General features: G+C 42.8%; 1 protein-coding gene across 1 annotated transcript in view; it reads left to right on the plus strand.

Moving 5' to 3' along the window:
* The first annotated feature begins 1,896 nt into the window (after positions 1-1,896).
* PTPRT (protein tyrosine phosphatase receptor type T) overlaps positions 1,897-22,105 on the plus strand; it is an 852,204-nt gene continuing 831,995 nt past the window's right edge. The window contains exon 1 of the mRNA XM_068262870.1: positions 1,897-2,042. The gene's annotated coding sequence lies outside the window, so the exon portion shown is untranslated. The remainder of the gene's footprint in view (positions 2,043-22,105) is intronic.

Here is a 22,105-nt window from a genome sequence, read left to right on the forward strand (position 1 = left end):
TTAGTAATCTACTAGATTGTGACCTCCCTACAATCTTGTAATTGTTGGATTTTTATTAACCAATCCTTCTTTTCTTAACTGTATAACTCCTTTCTTGTTATTATTTTGGTAATTTGTCAACTGCTTTTTCAACAAGTTGAAATGTTAAAAACACAATTTACGTTGTTTATTATCCCGTATGTTATAATTACTTCAATAAAAAAATTGAATGAAAAAAAATGCTACTGCTACAATGAGAATGTATTGTGGTGCTGCCACAAGCATAACATCTGTCATAGTCCACCTTCAGAAATATATCCATATCTTCTCTAGATGCCAATAACATTGCTGCCCCTTCTAATTACCCCTCACCACCTTACCTAGTGTCTCCTCGCTTCCTTATAGATCAGCAATTCTTTCTCAGTTAGTTTTTAGAGTTGAGGAACTCATTTTTTCAGATCTCAGGAAACCCTTCATAAAAACCCTTCATAAAAATTATGTAGTCAACTCATACCACTTTGATTGACAGGTTAAAATGTTTTAACAAATATTGCATTCTACATCTACAAATAAAACTCTTGCTATACATACAGTATATGTATCTTCTAAAATGTAGGTCTACTGCACTATATTAATATCCCCTTCTAATCACTATTGTACTCCTCTTGGTTATTTTTTTATTTTTTTTACAAAACAATCACTATCCCACATTGCAAATGCAGCAATAGCTACTCTTCATTGCAGTTGCAGTAATTGCACCACATTTGAAATGCAGCAATTACCCCACATCAAAAATGCAACAATCACCGGACAAATTAAATGCAGCAATCACCCCATATATGAAAATCAAGCAGTAATAACCCTACATATGGAATGCAGCAATACCCCAGACATGAATAGCAGCAATCACTCCACACATGAATAGCACACAAATGAATAGCAACTATGACCCTGACAACCCCACAAATATAAAATGCAACAAACTGCAATTTCCCACACACGGTAAAGCCACTGCCGCAGCCCGAACCCCCCCCCCCCCCACACACACACACACAAACACAAACACACACACAATCATTCCTAAAAGTGGGCTAAAGAAAAAAGTTTGCCACATGCAGCAAATCCACTGTATAGTGCAACTACCACTGCCCACATGATAGGTGCTCAGTGGGTGCTCTCATGTTATCGCTGACTGGCCTCAATCAGTGATGTCAGTGGGCAAAATATACAGTACACTTATAAAAAAAAATACCCCACATGTTGCATATCACTTTAACACATATCCACAACACTTTGTCACCCCACCTGCCCATCATTGGTGCTCAGTGGGCTTCAGAATGTTTAGTGTGTATGGGGGGAATACTTTTATATGCTTCCATGGGGTTGATGCGCTAACTGGCAATATTACCGTTACTAGCAATGTACCCCGCATTACACAATAAGCGTAATTCATGCAAGTAGCATAATGTGTGTTACTGTAGCATTGCTTGTGTTACCCATGTACTGCGGATTACATAATGGCTGGTACACTGCCTGTGCACAGCAATATTACTGGCAGTTACTGCTTTAACCCCCATATAACTCTCATCTCGGGTCACTTTTTAAAGAATAGGGAATGGGATGGTAATAGGAGGAAAAGGAGGGATGTCTTGAATAAAACTATACAGCTAGCTTCATCAGTTATCATAATTAATAGCTGAATATAATTGTCCCTTGCCTATAAATAAGGTTTGAAAGATTACTGATAATGGCATTTCTTCTGGTGAAAACACTGCAGTTCTGCATGAGATAGATGTACTTTCTTTACACCTTTTTTTTTTTTTTTTTGACAAGGTTATTCTCAGGCATCCAGTTGTGTTAAAATGCAACTTACCCTTTTTTTCAGCTGTGGTATAAGTAATCTCCTTTTATCTCCAGATTCAAATAAGTGAGTATGACATCAGGATGTGTGAGGAGAGGGGGAGAGTTGTCTACCACATCCAGGTCAAGCTCCGTGCGATCACGCTGTTGAATGGATTGTCACAGAACTTCGGGAGATACGACACTAAGCTAACACAGATCAGGTAACTGGTGGCAGTGACTGTAAGTACAGTCAGTGCTGACATGGGAATATGTTTACTTTGTGTACTTTATTCTCTAACTACAAGTCCCTTTAAAGAGTATTTATTTTATTATGGGAAACTATTTCATACACAGCTGTATCCCTCTTGCATAGATTGGAGGGTGTCAGTCGGTAACTCACCTGCTCACCCATGACCTGTAAATATTTAGAGCACTGAAACTCCACCCCCTTCATCATTTTCTGAAACTCTGTATCCAATCAGCTTAGGAACGCTTTGCATAAAGATGGCTGCAGCCACCTTGCCGTTGCAGGGTATGCTTTAGCTTCTGAAGAAGCAGGTAACCGTGAAACGGCTGTCAGGCTTCCCCCAACCCCATTGTATACCACTCTGTCTGTACCATAGGACCACAATAAAGGTACTGATTGTGTGATCCATTTGCCACTGTATCTGTTTAACATTGACGTTGGGCGGGGGTGGAGTTTCGGGGCGCTAATGATTTATGGCCAACAAGTAAGTTACTGATGCCGACACCAGCTGATCATTGCAGAGGGTAGATAGAGCTTTGCATTAAAAGGGTTACACTTTATAAAATAAGTACTTTTTAAGTTTAACATTACTGATCTTACCTACGTTTTAGTACATGCTTATGAAGATGGTTCCAGGAACTGAGAAATGCTGCTCAGTGGGGATGTTGCGTGAATATTCCTGTGTGGGGCTCTTGTAAGTTAGTCCATGGGTAGCAGTGCTGCTGAGCAGGATTTTCCAGAAGCCGTAATGCTCGGTGACACCTGTGATCAGGAAATACGTCTTCACTCGGGTATAGCCGTGAGATCTGCTGTGAGTGCGCGGTAGTCACCTCTCCCTTAGGAAAACTGCTTTATTACAGAATGTGTCACTACCTCCCCAATACATGACAACAGCCTTCCAGCACTAAATAATTGATACACTCTACTTATTGTCTTGTTTTTGATTTATAATCAACATACAAATGAATAAGACATGCAGAGAAATATCAGAAAATCCGCCTTCACTTCAAGAAACCTGCAGCTGCATTAACCAGGTCGGCACCAGCGGAGAGAGCAGTTCTTGCAGGCTGAGATCTGAGCAATGTTCCCCGGCTCGCTCAGCAAAACTGCTCTATGAGATTCGCTTTGTAGTCATATTGATCCCGAAGAGACTAATGTAGTTTATAGGCTGTAATACCATTTGATCTGCCACACATATCAGTCTGGTAAGGTATGCCGCTACAGTACTGAGGCCTATGCAACATAATATCTCGCTAGACGGATATGTTGTTCCATTAAAAGAGCCTTCACTTTATCAAGTACCATATTCCATCATGTAATCCTAGGCAATACTCCATCTGTTACTCCACATAAGATTATTCTATTACTTCAGATAATCATTCCTATAACTCACACTGCTAATACATTAAATGCTGCAGTAACTCCTTATTTATATAGAATGTACCCCACACAGAACCACTCTGGTATCAGGTTTTGCGCTCCTGCAAGCCCCATCACTGTAATGCCTTCCTACAGTCCTTTTTCTGGCTTTAATCTCCGCTACCACTCCACATGTATACATCATCTATCTGCTACTTTTGTTGTTGGTGCATTTAATCTCTCCACATAAAGCTGCTATTGTCCCATAATCCCCAGGCTGTAAATAAGCATCTCCACATATCCGTTGACAGACCCGTTCCTATTAAAGTTTCAGTAGATCTGAAATAAAAGCTGTATTTTTTTATTTCTGAAAACTGAACTGCAGTATTATAGATTAGTACATTATTCTGTACATCACTGCCTGTTTAGGCACAGCCTATATTAACATTTAAATAAACCTTAATGGAGAAGGGGGAGTCTGTAGTGTATATTTATATTGTTGGAGATACCTACAAACCCGATTTGGGGTTGGGGATGTTCTGTAAAATGGTAATAAATGTGACCATACACTGGTCAATTTTCTCAGTTGATATCCGGCTGATTCCATCCTTTGATCGAATCTCCTAGACATTGGTGCAGCAAATGATGCCCGTTTGTTTGATTTGTGGTCACAATCAATTAAATATTGCTCAATTGGGGGTGGGTCCGGAGTGCGGCAACAACAGCTTTTGGCAGAGCTTACACTCACCTGTCCACCGACGCATTTCACATATCTTCTGTCCACCGATGGGAGCTCCTCTAGGTCTCTTCTCTTCTGAGGCATCTTTGTCAAGTGACAAATGCTGGAGGCCAAATACTAGAGGTCTCTCTCTCTATATATATATATATATATACATACAGTATGCACGGTGTCTAGTGTTTTTCACGTGACACAGATGCCCCAGGTAGAAAGTGCTGGTGGCTATGGAGGGAAGATACAAGCTAATGGAAAGGTGAGTGTAAGGTCCAGTGCCTAACATGCTGCACAGTCCGAGGGAAGGACACAGATTGGGGAGACTTGGGGGGTCTGGGAAGTAGTAAGTAGCTCCTCAGATTTTCAATAGATTTTATGCTGTGTACAGTGTGTGAAAGGATTTCATCAGATCCATCCATCTTATCACATTGATATCTGAGAGGGATCTATCTGTTGGGCCAGAACAGAATGTGATGCATCACACTATACTGCAGTGGTACTATAGCCACATTGCACAGATGTGCTGTATGGTTCCAGGGTCTGCAGCCACTCCAGAGCAGAGGTACTGTATGTTATTCTTCAAATGAAAGGCAACAAAATCCACTGTGAAGGAAAATGAATTCATGTCACAGTTTTCAGAAATGGACTACAAGAGACTCAAAAAGAACAGGACAATGTGACCGGCCCATAGAAAACCTGGGTCATCCTCAACACTTTTGAGTCTGCTACCTGGTCCCTCACACTGCAGGGCAGTGGATGTAGTGTGAAAAGAGCCCCTTTTAAGGTAAAATGTATTTTTTTTATCTGTTTCAAGAAAAGTAACAATATTTTCCACAAAATGGGGTTAAGCATACAATACATAATTGAATTAAAAAAATACAATACCTGGCACCCTCTTGCCAATGTATAAACAGAAAAAACACAAGCCAAAGTGCTGTAGAATATCCACGCGTCGTCAACCAAGGGTGTTGTACAACAAACAACAATTTGTGGCTGAATTGGCACTGTATCCCTCAAATGAGACCCATGGTCCCCTACCCCCTTATCCCTCTCATTGTAAATTGTCAGTTCAGGTATTTACATCTTAGTCTAAGTGCAATTTATATTATGTGTCTATTTTTACCCACATCTCTCAAAGTTCTTTTTACTTCCTCTCTTTTTGTTAAGTTTTTTTTTTTTTTAATTGCAAGTTCCTGAATCATGATGAATATGCTTTATCCAGTCAGATATAGTTAGTGATATAGGTTGCTTCCACTTAAAGAGCATCATATGTCTAGCATATGCAATTGCCACTCTAAATGCTTGTGTATTATAAATTTGAAGTGGAATTGAGTCTTTAACCCTCAAAATAAAGAATTACAGTGTTCCTGACAAGGAGGCTCTGAAAATCCTTTAATGCTCCATACAGATCTCCTTCAAAAAAATGTGTGAATGGCCAGATATGACCAAACCATGTAAAAAACAAAAATCTGCTAATGGGCATGTACATTGTGTGCACTATGCTGCTTTTTTTTGTTTTGTAGAAGAATATCAAGGCCATTAGTTTATTTAGGCTCCTGATGAGTATAATGTACATGAAACACATTTGGAGGAGCTTGTGACGGTGATGCAGAGACACCGATGGGGTAAAGATTTAGAGGCTATGATATGTATGTCCTGGGGCGCATACATGTGAAAAAGGTGCCTGTTCGCAGGATAGAGGTAGTAGAATATTGGTAAATTTACAGATATACTACATTGGGCTCTATTCTCAATGAGTTACCGCATGAGTTAAATTAGGTAGTGATAAACACCGACCAAAATATCTCCATTTTCAAATTCACAATTTTTTTTTACCTCATGCGGTAAAAGTGAGGTAAAAGTGTGGTAATTACCTCAAATTTATCTCCAATTTGAGATTCTCAATTGAAAAGTTGGTGTTAATTAAGGATGTTTTTATCACCTACAAATGGTAGGTGATAATTATCACTTCTCTGCTTTTGGCCTTCAGGATGGAGCCTATTGAGCTTTGTTTGCTCGAGTTTATGTCAGTTTTACAGAGAAGGCAGAAAAGACGAGTGTGTCTAATCTCAAGGCGCACTTTCCGACCTCGTACAGTCTTTTAGATGATTTAATAGATGCCGAGGAGGAAATTCTTCTCTGCTCTAAAAGATAAGCAACAGCATAATTACCTTTAAAGAAAAACATTTCTTTGTTACAGCTGATACAAATCCAGCAAACAATCTCCAGTGTATGTACTTCCTGCTTTCATGGAAGCAGACATGGGGTTAACATCCTGTGTTTACACATTAGCTGCTCTGCTGAGGCAGCCAGCTGGCAAAGCTGAGAGGTCAAATTACAGTTGTGATTATTCACAGATGAGGGGGAAGGACAGGCTAAATTATATACATACAGGGTGCATTTATATATGTTTTCCTTCTGTCCTGTGCAAGAGTTGAGGTCCCACTTTAAACGTGACAGGCTTTCCTGGGTCATCTCTGTGTAATGGGTGGCAAGTATATGGGCTGCCCTACAGTGGTCAAAAAAGCTTTATTTCCGTACCTATTACTGACAGTTTTATCACCTGTTTTATCACCTGTTTTACCACACTTTTATCAAACATTTATCACACTTGGTACATTTTTAGTGAATACTCACTTTTTTCACTATTTTTAGTGAATTATAACTGGAGGTAATTTTTCACCCAAAAAAGAGTTACCGCACATGGTTTTGTGAATAGAGCCCTATGTCATTCAAATTGTAAAATATCGTTAATATTTACCATTATAACTATGACCTAACTTCTCCCTACTCTCACCACCTCCCCTGGTGGTGTCTAACACTTAACTCTCCCCCTGGTGGACCCTAACATTCTCTCCCACGTTATGGTGCCTAACCCTTAACACCCCCCTCATGGTGCCTAACCCTAAACCCCTCCGGTGGACGACAAACATTTCCCACCACCAGTGGGCAGCTAACCTTAACCTCCCACCCCTAACCTTAATCACCTCTTAAAACGCGTTCTGTATAGAAGGATGCCCTCTATAATAGTACTTGCTATTTGTAGCCACAGACAGTTCGCATAGCGGGCAGACTATTATAGCAGATTCAGTTTTAAACATTCAGGTGCCCTTTTAAACATTTGATGCTGATTTGGTGAGTGCAGTGCATGCCAATGCTAGTGGAGGTGTTGTTGCATGACACTTGTGCACAACACACAGTTAAGGTGTCCAGTTACCATTCGTTACAGAAATACAACACTAAGTTTGTTTTTTTTAGGGATGGGACGAATCCACAATTTCTTCGAATCCGAATCCGGATCCGAATCTAAAAAGGTTCTCGAATATCTCGAACCTTTCGAATCCCGAATCTAACGAATCCTGCACATACGAATTGTGCGATCCGTGGTATAGTTGCCCGCAGTATAGGTAGCGAGGTAAAGGTGCCTTCAGTATAGCTAGCTAGGTATGGGTGCCTTCAATATTGGTAGCTTTCAGTATAGGTAGCAAGGTATATGGGCCTTCAGTATAGGTAGAAAGGTATATGGGCCTTCAGTATAGGTAGCAGGGTATATAGGCCTTCAGTATAGGTAGCAGGGTATATGTGCCTTCAGTATAGGTAGCAGGGTATATGTGCCTTCAGTATAGGTAGCAGGGTATATGAGCCTTCAGTACAGGTAGCAGGGTATATGGGCCTTCAGTATAGGTAGCAGGGTATAGGGGCCTTCAGTATAGGTAGCAGGGTATAGGGGCCTTCAGTATAGATAGCAGGTTATATGTGCCTTCAGTATAGGTAGCAGGGTATATAGGCCTTCAGTATAGGTAGCAAGGTATATGTGCCTTCAGTATAGGTAGCAGGGTATATGGGCCTTCAGTATAGGTAGCAGGGTATAGGGGCCTTCAGTATAGATAGCAGGGTATATGTGCCTTCAGTATAGGTAGCAGGGTATATAGGCCTTCAGTATAGGTAGCAAGGTATATGTGCCTTCAGTATAGGTAGCAGGGTATATGGGCCTTCAGTATAGGTAGCAGGGTATTTGGGCCTTCAGTATAGGTAGCAGGGTATATGGGCCTTCAGTATAGGTAGCAGGGTATATGGGCCTTCAGTATAGGTAGCAGGGTATATAGGCCTTCAGTATAGGTAGCAGGGTATAGGGGCCTTCAGTATAGGTAGCAGGGTATATGGGCCTTCAGTATAGGTAGCAGGGTATATAGAGGGCTTAAGTATAGGTAGGTATGTAGGTAGGTATAGGGGCCTTTAGGTAGGTAAAGGGACCTTCAGTATAGGTAGCAGGGTATAGGGCCTTCAGTATAGGTAACAGGGTATATAGAGGCCTTAAGTATAGGTAGGTATGTAGGTAGGTATAGGGGCCTTTAGGTAGGTAAAGGGACCTTCAGTATAGGTAGCAGGGTATAGGGCCTTAAGTATAGGTAGGTATGTAGGTAGGTATAGGGGCCTTTAGGTAGGTAGGTATAGGGGCCTTTAGGTAGGTAGGTAGGTACGTATAGGGGGCCTTTAGGTAGGTATAGTGGCCTGTAGGTAGGTAGGTAAGTATAGTGGCCGGTAGGTAGGTAGGTATAGTGTCCTGTAGGTAGGTAGGTAGTTAAAGGGACCTTCAGTATATGTAGCAGGGTATAGGGCCTTAAGTATATGTAGGTAGGTAGGTAGGTAGGTAGGTAGGTAGGTATAGGGGCCTTTAGGTAGGTAGGTATAGGGGCCTTTAGGTAGGTAGGCACGTATAGGGGGTCTTTAAGTAGGTAGGTAGGTATAGAGGCCTGTAGGTAGGTATAGGGGCCTTTAGGTAGGTAGGTAGGTAGGTAAGTATAGGGGCCTTTAGGTAGGTAGGTAGGTATAGGGGCCTTTAGGTAGGTAGGTAGGTAGGTAAGTATAGGGGCCTTTAGGTAGGTAGGTATAGGGGCCTTTAGGTAGGTAGGTAGGTAGGTACGTATAGGGGGCCTTTAGGTAGGTATAGTGGCCTGTAGGTAGGTAGGTAGGTATAGTGGCCGGTAGGTAGGTAGGTATAGTGTCCTGTAGGTAGGTAGGTAGTTAAAGGGACCTTCAGTATAGGTAGCAGGGTATAAGGCCTTAAGTATAGGTAGGTATGTAGGTAGGTAGGTATAGGGGCCTTTAGGTAGGTAGGTATAGGGGCCTTTAGGTAGGTAGGCACGTATAGGGGGCCTTTAGGTAGGTAGGTATAGAGGCCTTTAGGTAGGTATAGGGGCCTTTAGGTAGGTAGGTACATATAGGGGGCCTTTAGGTAGGTATAGGGGCCTGTAGGTAGGTAGGTATAGTGGTAGGTAGGTAGTATAGGGGGCCTTTAGGTAGGTATAGGGGCCTGTAGGTAGGTAGGTATAGTGCCCGGTAGGTAGGTAGGTACGTATAGGGGGCCTTTAGGTAGGTATAGTGGCAGGTAGGTAGGTAAAGTGGTAGGTTGGTAGGTAGGTAGGTAGGTAGGTGTCGCTCCCCCCCCCCCCGTGCCTCCTCCACTCACCCCCATGGCCTCCTCCGTCCCCCGTGCCTCCTCGCTCACCCCTGCATAAGTATCAACTCACATGTCCAGTGGAGCGCAGACAGAGCGGCAGACCTCGTCCTTACTTCTCGGTTCCCTCTAGTGGCCGGACCGGCTTTTACTGATGACGTCATTGTAAAAGCCGTCAATAGAGGGAACCAGGAAGTCAGCGAGAGGTCTTCCGCTCTCCCTGCGCTCCACTGGAAGGGTGAGTTGATACAAAGTATGCGGGCGGCCGGGCGGAGGAGGCGCGGGGCGGTCGGAGGAGGCGCGGGTCGGAGGAGGACGAGTGCGAGCGGCGGATGCGCGGCGATGCAGCGTCGGGATTCGGCGGATTCGTAAAGTGGAAAATGGCGTCGGGATTCGAATCCACGAATCTCGAATATTTCCCAATATTCGAGGGATTCGCCGGATTCGTCGTCCCATCTCTAGTTTTTTTTATCATTGTTTTATCTGAGTTTACTGGATTGCCTACCGAATTCACTTGCTGCGGACGCTACATGAATAGATACCAATGGATATATATGTATAAGGGACTCTTACAACCTATTTCTAATTCCTATTTTTCCTTTTGTGTTGACTGTTTGATTGTTATATAATACCATTTACTATACTGTGATCATTAGTTTAATATTAGCGGCTATGTGGATTTTTGTAAATGTACTGATCAATCCTCCCATTGCTCCTTGGTTAAGTAAGGAACATCTACCTGACGTTTTGCTATATTGCTATCCTATACCACCTTCTGGGCGGATTTGTACTATCAATATCCAAAATCACCCTCTCCAAGCATGCCTTTAACCACTTCACCACTGAGGGGTTTTACCCCTTGAGCACCAGAGCAATTTTCACCTTTCAGCACTCCTTCCATTCATTCGTCTATAACTTTATCATTACTTATCACAATTAAATGAACTATATCTTGTTTTTTCCGCCACCAATTAGGCTTCTTTAGGTGGGACATTATGCCAAGAATTATTTTATTCTAAATATGTTTTAATGGGAAAATAGGAAAAATGTCATTATTTTTCAGTTTTCGGCCATTATAGTTTTTAAATAATGCATGCTACTGTAATTAAAACCCATGAAATGTATTTGCTCATTTGTCCCGGTTATAAAACCGTTTAAATTATGTCCCTATCACAATGTTTGGCGCCAATATTTTATTTGGAAATAAAGGTGCATTTTTTTCAGTTTTGCGTCCATCCCTAATTACAAGCCCATAGTTTATAAAGTAACAGTGTTGTACCCTCCTGACATAAATATTTAAAAAGTTCAGTCTCTAAGGTAACTATTTATGTATTTTTTTTAATTGTAGATTTTTTAATTTTTTTTTTAATTACAAAAAAAAAAAAATAGGGAGTGTGGGAGGTAATGAGTTAATTTTTTGTGTATAAGTAATCTATTTGTATGTGAAAAATGCTTTAGGGTGTAGTTTTACTATTTGGCCACATGATGGCAACAGTAACTTTTTGTTTAATGTGACCTCCAAGCGTCCTTCCGGACGCTTGGAGGAAGTACTAGGAGGATGGAAGTGGGAACGGGTTTTTTTTCACAATGATCGCGCTGCTTAGCGGAGAAGCAGCGGATCATTGCTGGGCTTAGATCAACAAACGGGAATGGATTTTCCCGTTCATTGATCTCCGGGCGAGCGGCCGGCGGTGTGTTTACCCGCGGAAGTGCGCGCTAGGGAAAGCGGGAGCGCGGGCAGCGGCGGGAGCGCGGAAAGTACGGATTTCTCCGTCCCTGGGGGTGAAAGGATGGAAAAAGGGACGGAGAAATTCGTACGGGCGGGGGTAAAGTGGTTAAATGTAAAAAGTAAAAAAAAAAACAAACAAGCATATACTTGGATAGGTTATAACACTGTTTTAGTACATCAAAAGTGTACAATGCAGCATCTGTTAGTATATCCCAGAGTTTGCTTATAACATTGGTACCTAAATACTAGGGCCAGGTAACATTTAAAAAAAAATGTTGTGAGGTAAATTGTTCCAAAAGGGTTGTATATGGAGAGTGTTGACTTTTACATCCAATAGATAGCTTATGTCGATGGTTCCTGTGATTGTAACAACCTCAGGTTCATCTAAAAGACAAAAGGAGACCAGGAGCCCAATGGATCAGAATCGTGTAAGATTCAGAAAAGCAAATTGCTAAGGATGTTCATACTCACAAATCCTTGCAACCACTGTCAGAGCGGGCAGGAAATTAACCGTCCCTGCTCAGTTTTCAGTTCAGTTCTTTAGGACAACTATAAAAAGAAAAAAAAAAAAAGCCACAGCAGTTAAGACACCTGTTTTTTCACTGACCTGAGGAAGCGGGCAAGCACCCGCGAAATGCATTGTCTGTTGAAGGTGCTCGAATAAAAGACCTTTTTTTCAGTAAACTGTTCCAAATTCTTCTAGAGAGGTAAGATTTACCTCTCTATTTATAAGATTAACAGCTTATTAGCCTTTCTGTTGTGTATTGGGTGCCACCACCCCTGTTTTAAGTGTCTTTTTACATCCAATGTTTAATTGAAAATAGTACCAAATGTCGAAGCTCAGAAATCTTATCAGTTAAAGTGAATCTCCGGACTAAAAATCTACTCAGCAGAACTGAAAAGGCTTGGTGTTTCTTTAACAGTTTCACAGCATCAGGACTGCCCTCATGAAATCAAACATTTGCCTGTTCTTTTAAAACAGAGTGGGTAAGAGATTATATTACCTATCTATTTTAATTAACATAACTAATGTAACTTAATGACAGTATGTTTGTTTAGGCTGGAGTTCCTCTTTAACCAGCCGGGCGGTATGGACGAGCTCAGCTCGTCCATCACCGCCGGAGGCTGCCGCTCAGGCCCAGCTGGGCCGATTTTCATCAAATAAAAAGCAGCACACGCAGCCGGCACTTTGCCAGCCGCGTGTGCTGCCTGATCGCCGCCGCTCTGCGGCGAAAGAGGGTCCCCCCAGCCGCCTGAGCCCTGCGCAGCCGGAACAAATAGTTCCGGCCAGCGCTAAGGGCTGGATCGGAGGCGGCTGACGTCAGGACGTCGGCTGACGTCCATGACGTCACTCCGCTCGTCGCCATGGCGACGAAGTAAACAAAACACGGAAGGCCGCTCATTGCGGCCTTCCGTGTTACTTCTGGCCGCCGGAGGCGATCAGAAGAACGCCTCCGGAGCGCCCTCTTGTGGGCTTTCATGCAGCCAACTTTCAGTTGGCTGCATGAAATAGTTTTTCTTTTATTTAAAAAAAACCCTCCCGCAGCCACCCTGGCGATCTTAATAGAACGCCAGGGTGGTTAAGGAAAGAAAAAGTTACCAGTTAAGGAAAAGTATGTGCTGATTTTAGATTGGCTGACTCAACATGAGGGTACAGGGTCAACAACGGACTGAAGAAAGGGTGTAATGATAAAATTAATGCAACAATATAAGAATAATGTTCCTCAATGTAAAACTGAAAGGAATTTAGGGGTTTCATTAATTACAGTGCATAATATTAAAAACCCAGAAGTTCTAAAGAAATCTGCGCATGTGAGGAACAAAACTACACAACCAGTATAATATATTCATGATCTTCAAACCTTCAGGCAGTATTACATTAAACATACACAGTTCTGTAGTGGTAGCGCTGCATAGGCTCAGGAACACCGCCACATATCATTGTCTGTAAACACAGCTTGCTGCTGCATCCACAAAGGCAAGGAAGACACCATGCAACAACAATCCAGAAACACTACTGCTTTCTCTGTGCCTCATCCAATGTAAGAACGACTGAGGCAAAGTGGAAAACTGCCCTGTAGTCTGACAGGTTTAACATTTTGGGGGAAATTATGGAAACAGCATTAATGTGGCTACAGAGGAGAAAAAATGCGTGTATGAATAAAGGTGTGAGGAAAATTGGGCGCCCAATTTCAGCTAGTAGATTTTATATTTTAAGTGTAAAATATCAGAAAATAATACTTTTACTACAACATAACCTAACACTATATAGGTAAAAGGCTGCGCATCCCTGACCCAATACTGTACAATTGAATGGTTAATCGCTGTGGCGCACACCGCCCCCCCTGGACTAAAATGTACGCCCGCATCCAAACAATGCAATACTGGTCTATGGAGAAATTTTAGCTTCCATCATAGTTTTGCATGCAAAAATATAGATATACTGGACATCTGCACCAACGTTGAGGTAAATCTCCAGAGCAGATGTCCTAACACTAAACTGACCTAAGTTAAAAGCAAATGTCTTTACCCTGGCAGCTGCTATGCTAAAATGTGTAACTTACATTCAATACAGACAGCAGGAAACAAAGCAAGCGCTCACCAATATGGGCCGCATCTGAATGACTCACCACCTCATATGCACCGCTTAAATAGCTCAAATACACACTCAGCAATCAGACAGATGCAAAACATATGCAAAACTAAACTAAATACTTACCATGCAAAACAGGATAGCACAATGGGTGCTGCTAGCCTGGTAGTTACAGAACTGTGGATACAAAATATAGGTAAAAGGCTGCGCATCCCTGACCCAATACTGTACAATTGAATGGTTAATCGCTGTGGCGCACACCGCCCCCCCTGGACTAAAATGTACGCCCGCATCCAAACAATGCAATACTGGTACCAGTATTGCATTGTTTGGATGCGGGCGTACATTTTAGTCCAGGGGGGGCGGTGTGCGCCACAGCGATTAACCATTCAATTGTACAGTATTGGGTCAGGGATGCGCAGCCTTTTACCTATATTTTGTATCCACAGTTCTGTAACTACCAGGCTAGCAGCACCCATTGTGCTATCCTGTTTTGCATGGTAAGTATTTAGTTTAGTTTTGCATATGTTTTGCATCTGTCTGATTGCTGAGTGTGTATTTGAGCTATTTAAGAGGTGCATATGAGGTGGTGAGTCATTCAGATGCGGCCCATATTGGTGAGCGCTTGCTTTGTTTCCTGCTGTCTGTATTGAATGTAAGTTACACATTTTAGCATAGCAGCTGCCAGGGTAAAGACATTTGCTTTTAACTTAGGTCAGTTTAGTGTTAGGACATCTGCTCTGGAGATTTACCTCAACGTTGGTGCAGATGTCCAGTATATCTATATTTTTGCATGCAAAACTATGATGGAAGCTAAAATTTCTCCATAGACCAGTATTGCATTGTTTGGATGCGGGCGTACATTTTAGTCCAGGGGGGGCGGTGTGCGCCACAGCGATTAACCATTCAATTGTACAGTATTGGGTCAGGGATGCGCAGCCTTTTACCTATATTTTGTATCCACAGTTCTGTAACTACCAGGCTAGCAGCACCCATTGTGCTATCCTGTTTTGCATGGTAAGTATTTAGTTTAGTTTTGCATATGTTTTGCATCTGTCTGATTGCTGAGTGTGTATTTGAGCTATTTAAGCGGTGCATATGAGGTGGTGAGTCATTCAGATGCGGCCCATATTGGTGAGCGCTTGCTTTGTTTCCTGCTGTCTATAACCTAACACTACTCACACAGAACCCTCCCTTACCGGTGACTAGCCTAAACCCCCTCATACCTAACATGTAAAACCCCCATGTCTAACCCCCCCCCCACCCCCCACATGCCTAATCTTAACAGCCCACCCATGCCTAACCCTAAAAAACACCCCCCCCTCCATGCCTAACATTAACCCCTCCCCCCCCCCTCCCACGACCCCTGCTGCTTTACACGATAGTCTATGATGATGCCCAAATTACTTACCATAGTGGGCACCAATATTTCCCACTTCAAATAAAATATCCAACCTTTTAGCAGCACACAGTTGAAAAGCCATCATTCATGATCATATGGGGAATGCTGGTAAACATGGCATGGATAGCTTGCACACCTGCAAGGCACTATTAATGCTTAAAGATATATACAGTTTAGGAACAACATGTTCTGCCATTTAAAGAAAGGCTTGCTTATTTCAATAAATCAATAGCAAATGCACGTTTTTCACTAATTACAGCAGTATGTTTCAGCAGTAGAAGAGTCTGGATAATAAAATGGCGTGTCTGAATTCCGGACCTTTCACCCAATGAAATGTCATGATCGTCAGCCTCGCTCATAAAGTCATTGTGGAGCATTTATGAACAACTGGTTATTCAAACTGTCGCATAGTTTCTTGTCATTATCGGCATTCCTCCAAAGGTTATACATAACAAGAATTTGCTTGTGAGGATAAAGCATTGATCTCCCAGATCAATAGAGTACCTACTTAAATCATAAGCACAGTTTGAGGTAGCATCTGCAGGATACTTGGCCTGGGTGGAGTTGTTATGGAGGTCAACCATCATCCTATTTCACCACACATTTTACATTTTCCTGGACCATCTTTTTGATGGTCATCATGGAGTATTTATCTTTATAAGGAATTGGTGGGGCTCCAGTTAGCTATTGTAGTGTAGCGTTCCTTTTTTCCCACACATTAAATCTAACTAACTTCCATTACTTTCAAAAAACAGCATACAAATGAGCCTCCACAAATGTCATTGCATCTGTATGAATTTGCCTTCCTGCTGGTCTGGGGGAAGTGTACTTGTGGATTCCATCCTATGTTGTATTGTTAATAAACTGGAATTTACTTAGTTAGCTCCCTAAAAGTGTTTTTTTCAGAGTATGTTTAAAGGTTTCCAGGCTCGGAGCATGACGGACAGGCTGTGAGAGAGCATTCCAAAGGAGAGGTGACGCTGGTGAGACGTCCTGGATGCAGTAGAGGAGGTGGTCAACCTAGAGGACAAGAGGGCCTCCTGGGAGGAGCAAAGGTTCCAGATGGGATGTTATTTGGAGATTTTGTAGTCAAAAGTCTGAATGCAAGCTGTGAATGAGATTTGATGTGATGTCTGTAGTTTTTCAGTGTTGGTGTAGAGGCCAAGGGAAGCACCTTGATAATGGCTGACTGGCTAAACAGCACTTAACTGCAACCCTTTGTGAAGTTCCTATTTTAAACAATTGTAGTTGTGCTTTGTTATTATATTGGTGATAGGTGGTCATTGTTGGCAAAAAGTTGAGGCGGTAGTATTCTGAAAAAGTTTTTTTTTTAAACCAGACAGAAACTCACTGCAGGATTTGAATAGCTGATTAGCAGATATAGTCACTTCCTGTTAGCATATATCATAAGACATAAACATTTTCTCCCTTCTGCAGTTACTAATGCTGATAGGAAACCCCTTCTGTGCACCTGACAATTATTTTAAACAACAAGGTGATAATTATATTGCTTCCAAATGTGCGTGTACAATACAAGCGGGGTGCTAAGCACTCACCCCGCCTCGGACCATAACCTGCAAGCTACACCCCAAGTGGGTAGAAGCAGTACAGGCAGGCCCCCCAAGTGCCCTCACCACCAGGTAAATCACCCAAAACTACTACCTAAAAATACAAACACAAAGGATGGCAAGTGCTCCCTCCTAAACAGCACCTGGCTATTTAAATGGTCTGCAGGGTAAACCTGTGTTACTACCCTTCCCTGGGTCTGGGTCTCCTTAGCCCCCATGCCTGAGGCTGGGTCTCCTTAGCCCCCATGCCGCCACATGACAGCAGAAGTTGCAGGAGCTATTGTTACACCCCTGCATACAGATGGGCGGGATCCACCTACAACAATGTATCCTCAGCTTTCCATGACAGTGCAATTTCCCTGCAGGCCACTGGGGACGCAGGAGATGGGCTCAATCATGCTGCATGGACACCCCTGCACAGGACCGGAAGTAACACTCTACTGGCTGCCAAGGGCTGGCCAAGAGAGCCATTTCATAAAACCAAGAGATGAGATCTAGGTTGGTAAGCTCTACCTTGAGGAATGATGATTTCACTCCTGAAACATTGGCCTGTGAGCCTAATTCACCCTTGACCATTTTGGCAATATTGCAATGCATATAACCAGTGGTGGAGCAATAGGTGTAGTAGATGTTGCGACCGCACTAGGACCACAGAGAGCAGAGGGGCCCACTGGGGGCCCTCCTTCATCCATTTTATTAACTTTTCATTGGTGCTGTGCTGGTAATGAACACCTCTATATGAGCATTGGACACTGCTAATCCTTAACAAGCTGTTTCCTTACTCTGATTACACCTCTATAACACTGCAGCTGTCCTTGGTAGGTTTTGGGGCTCCATATCAATACAGTGGTTGGGGCGTCATGTAAAACTCCCACTGGGGTCCCAAGCTCCTTTGTTACCCCACTGGCTCCCAGGCTGTGCAGGTCGCAAGGGGTAGGCAAGGAAAAGAGTGTGAACATTGGAGATCCCATCAAAATGTTGCTGGGGGGCCCCATGATTTATAGTCACACCCCTTTTTATACAGTATAGCAAAATAGACTAATATTTTAAGGAAAGAATACAAATATTTTAGAAAGAAAATGTGTCCACTGTGATTGTGACAGTGATGGTAATAATATTTAGTGGTAATGAAAAGTATAATATTTTTCATGATAGATGTACAGTAAAAAATAAGCCAACATGCTCACACTTTTATGCCTGGATGCACATTGTCAATGTGGCAAAAACGACAGTTCTGGGTTTGGTCCACACCATAACTTCCACCCACGAACCATGCAAACCAGAAAGAGTGCAGCTTATTTGTGGGCTGCAAAACTAATAGAGGCCCTGGCTTCATGTCTGAGTCGCCGCAGTTGGCTTCTGGTGGCCTTATGTGATTCCCAGGATCAGCTCAAGTAAGGCCTCTTTCAGATAGTCAGCTGAAGGCAGTGAATTCACCACCTGTCAGCTGCTCTCTTGCACTGGCCTTATGCTTGTTAGCGCTCAGTACCGGTAGCAGACAGGCAGCCTCCCTATGGGGTCACATCTGACCATAGCTGTGGCATTGTAGCTGTTCTCTGTTGCACAATAACACCACCGCATGTCAAGCGCTGAAACGTGTGATGTTACAAATGCTGCCATTCAGCTGCATTTAAATTACACCCGAATGGCACTTGTGGGCGGCAGACAGAATGCTGTACTTCTTGATAAACATGCAGTTTAGCCCTCTGTCTGAAAAAGGCTTAAATGAAATTGTGAATTGGCACTTCAGGGTACTGATGGTGGTTGTTCCAAGCGTTAAGAGTCTTGTAGTTAATCCAACTGGTGAAAAATAAAGCCTTCTGGGCAGTAGGATTGTAAGTCCACCCACCACGTCACTACACCATACTACACTGGCCTACTCTGATTGGTGCTAGTCACACTAATAACCCTACAATACTGTTGGATTCATGTGTGCGGTATGTGTGCCCTACTCTAACCCTACATCTCCTGCTCTGATTGGTGGCGGCCACCAATGTGCCTTGTTCTAAAGTTGTGTGTGTGTGCGGATAGGCCTAATCTAGTCCTAATCTTATCTATGTGGTTAGCCCTACGCTACAGTCAGCCTATGGGGTGAGGTATTAGTCTGGGTATGTCATTCTAAAATCAGTGCCTATGACAGGGGGCATGATTCACAAAGCTTTTTCACCTATTTTCCTCTGTTTTCACCTTATCTATGTTACATGTTTAAGCTCCCAAAGAGCAAAAATATTGTATAATTAAGGTAAGAAAAGTAATATTGAAATTAAGTTAATCAGGAACTTACTTTGAGTATTTATTTTGCTTGTAAATGTGCTGAAAGGTTACAGTGGTTTGCAAAAGTATTCGGCCCCCTTGAAGTTTTCCACATTTTGTCATTTTACTGCCACAAACATAAATCAATTTTATTGAAATTCCATGTGAAAGACCAACACAAAGTGGTGTACATGTGAGAAGTGGAACGCAAATCATACATGATTCCAAACATTTAAAAAAAATTTACTTTGTAGAACCACCTTTTGCTGCAATTACAGCTGCCAGTCTTTTAGGGTATGTCTCTACCAGCTTGGCACATCTAGAGACTGAAATCCTTGCCCATTCTTCTTTGCAAAACAGCTCCAGCTCAGTCAGATTAGATGGACAGCATTTGTGAACAGCAGTTTTCAGATCTTGCCACAGATTCTCGATTGGATTTAGATCTGGACTTTGACTGGGCTATTCTAACACATGGATATGTTTTGTTTTAAACCATTCTATTGTTGCCCTGGCTTTATGTTTAGGGTTGTTGTCTTGCTGGAAGGTGAACCTCCACCCCAGTCTCAAGTCTTTTGCAGACTCCAAGAGGTTTCCTTTCAAGATTGCCCTGTATTTGGCTCCATCCATCTTCCCATCAACTCTGACCAGCTTCCCTGTCCCTGCTGAAGAGATGCACCCCCAGAGCATGATGCTGCCACCACCATATTTGACAGTGGGGATGGTGTGTTCAGAGTGATGTGCAGTGTTAGTTTTCCGCCACACATAGCGTTTTGCATTTTGGCCAAAAAGTTCAATTTTGGTCTTATCTGACCAGAGCGACTTCTTCTACATGTTTGCTGTGTCCTCCACATGGCTTGTGGCACACTGCAAACGGGACTTTTTATACTTTTCTGTTAACAATGGCTTTCTTCTTGCCACTCTTCCATAAAGGCCAACTTTGTGCAGTGCACGATCAATAGTTGTCCTTTGGACAGATTCCCCCACCTGAGCTGTAGATCTCTGCAGCTTGTCCAGAGTCACCATGGGCCTCTTGACTGCATTTCTGATCAGCGCTCTCCTTGTTCGGCCTGTGAGTTTAGGGGGACGGCCTTGTCTTGGTAGGTTTACAGTTGTGCCATACTCCTTCCATTTCTGAATGATCGCTTGAACAGTGCGCCATGGGATGTTCAAGGCTTTGTAAATCTTTTTGTAGCCTAAGCCTGCTTTAAATATCTCGATAACTTTATCCCTGACCTGTCTGGTGTGTTCTTTGGACTTCATGGTGTTGTTGCTCCCAATATTCTCTTAGACAACCTCTGAGGCCGTCACAGAGCAGCTGTATTTGTACTGACATTAGATTACACACAGGTGCACTCTGTTTAGTCATTAGCACTCATCAGGCAATGTCTATGGGCAACTGACTGCACTCAGACCAAAGGGGACTGAATAATTACGCACACCCCACTTTGCAGTTATTTATTTGTAAAAAAAAATGTTTGGAATCATATGATTTTTCATTCCACTTCTCATGTGTATAGCACTTTGTGTTGGTCTTTCACGTGGAATTCCAATAAAATTGATTCATGTTTGTGGCAGTAATATGACAAAATGTGGAACACTTCAAGGGGGGCGAATACTTTTGCAAACCACTGTATTTTTATCAAATTGGTGATAAATAAGCCATTTATCAGAAATGTTGTGAATACAGCCCATTGTGTCTGTCTGTCTTGGTGTCAGTATTCGTAACTTCTGCTGCTATCTGGTGCAAAAGGGTACACCAGGTAAACAATCAGAATACATTGATTGTTTATCGGATTTACCACAAATTGTACAGTGTATGGCTAGCTTTTGTTAGTATATGTCAATATGTTGTGATTCATTCACAACAGAAGATGACAGGCATTTCTGGAGATGAGTTGAAGTCTCCATGACTGCAGGGGATAACAGTCACTGCAGGAGATAAGTGGATGGTGCCTGTCTTCAATTTCTCCTGAATGGTGAATTTATGTATGTCATATGTTGTCCCAAATCAGTGGTCGTCTTAAGGTCTGTACTCATTACACAATTTTGCAGATGATTTATCTGACGACCGATGATTTTTTGAGCCATGTGATCTCGCAACATGGGTACAGGCACTGGATCACGCAAACATTTAGCATCGCCCGGCAACAACAACCGTCACGACAGATTGGATTTTTAAAGGGACTCCGGGCACCTCTCATGGGCATGCCTTTAAGCATAACCACGAACAATTGAGTGTGTCAGCACACTTACCAGCCACTTGTTTTATCCAAACTCCCCCTGGTATTGCCGCTATAAAATGCATGGGGCCAGGCGACTTCATACAAAGTCGTGTTATGACCTCTCTGGAGGAGCCTCTTGCAGTGGCCATTCATGTAACTTTCTCTTCCTGCTTCCTTCACTTGTTTAGTGGCCATGCGTGTCACTTCCTCTTCCTGATTCATTCAGTAATGCACTTAGAGAGGATTACAAAGAGGATTACTCCTCTGGAGAGGGGTGACCCGGAAGCTGTAACATAGCCAAGGTGGCAGCAGCGATTTTTGCACTGAAATCGAACGAAATCTATTTGGTGTAGAAAGGTGATTCAGTCATCAATGAAAGAAAAGAGCACAAGCTACAGAATGGGATGCATCTTTAAGTACTTTGCAGTACTGGTCGGAGTCCCTTTAAGATCCCAGATGACTCCGTGCAAAGTACCGTGATTGCTTGACTTCCTGATCACGCTCATCATGTGACATCACATGTACCCGCCGGCCAGAAGATGGATAGTGGTATGATTGTTGGCAGGGAGACGTTGCTGGATCCATTATCCTCTGTTGGTTGGAAAGTATTTAGCTTAAAGGAACTCCGAGCTCAGCCAAAAAATGAAAGTTGTACTCACCTGGGGCTTTCTCCAGCCCAGTGCTGGTTTGGAGGTCCCACGACGGCGTCCTGGCTCCTCT

This window comes from Hyperolius riggenbachi, chromosome 12, assembly GCF_040937935.1.
Source record: "Hyperolius riggenbachi isolate aHypRig1 chromosome 12, aHypRig1.pri, whole genome shotgun sequence".
In the NCBI taxonomy this organism is placed as follows: domain Eukaryota; kingdom Metazoa; phylum Chordata; class Amphibia; order Anura; family Hyperoliidae; genus Hyperolius; species Hyperolius riggenbachi.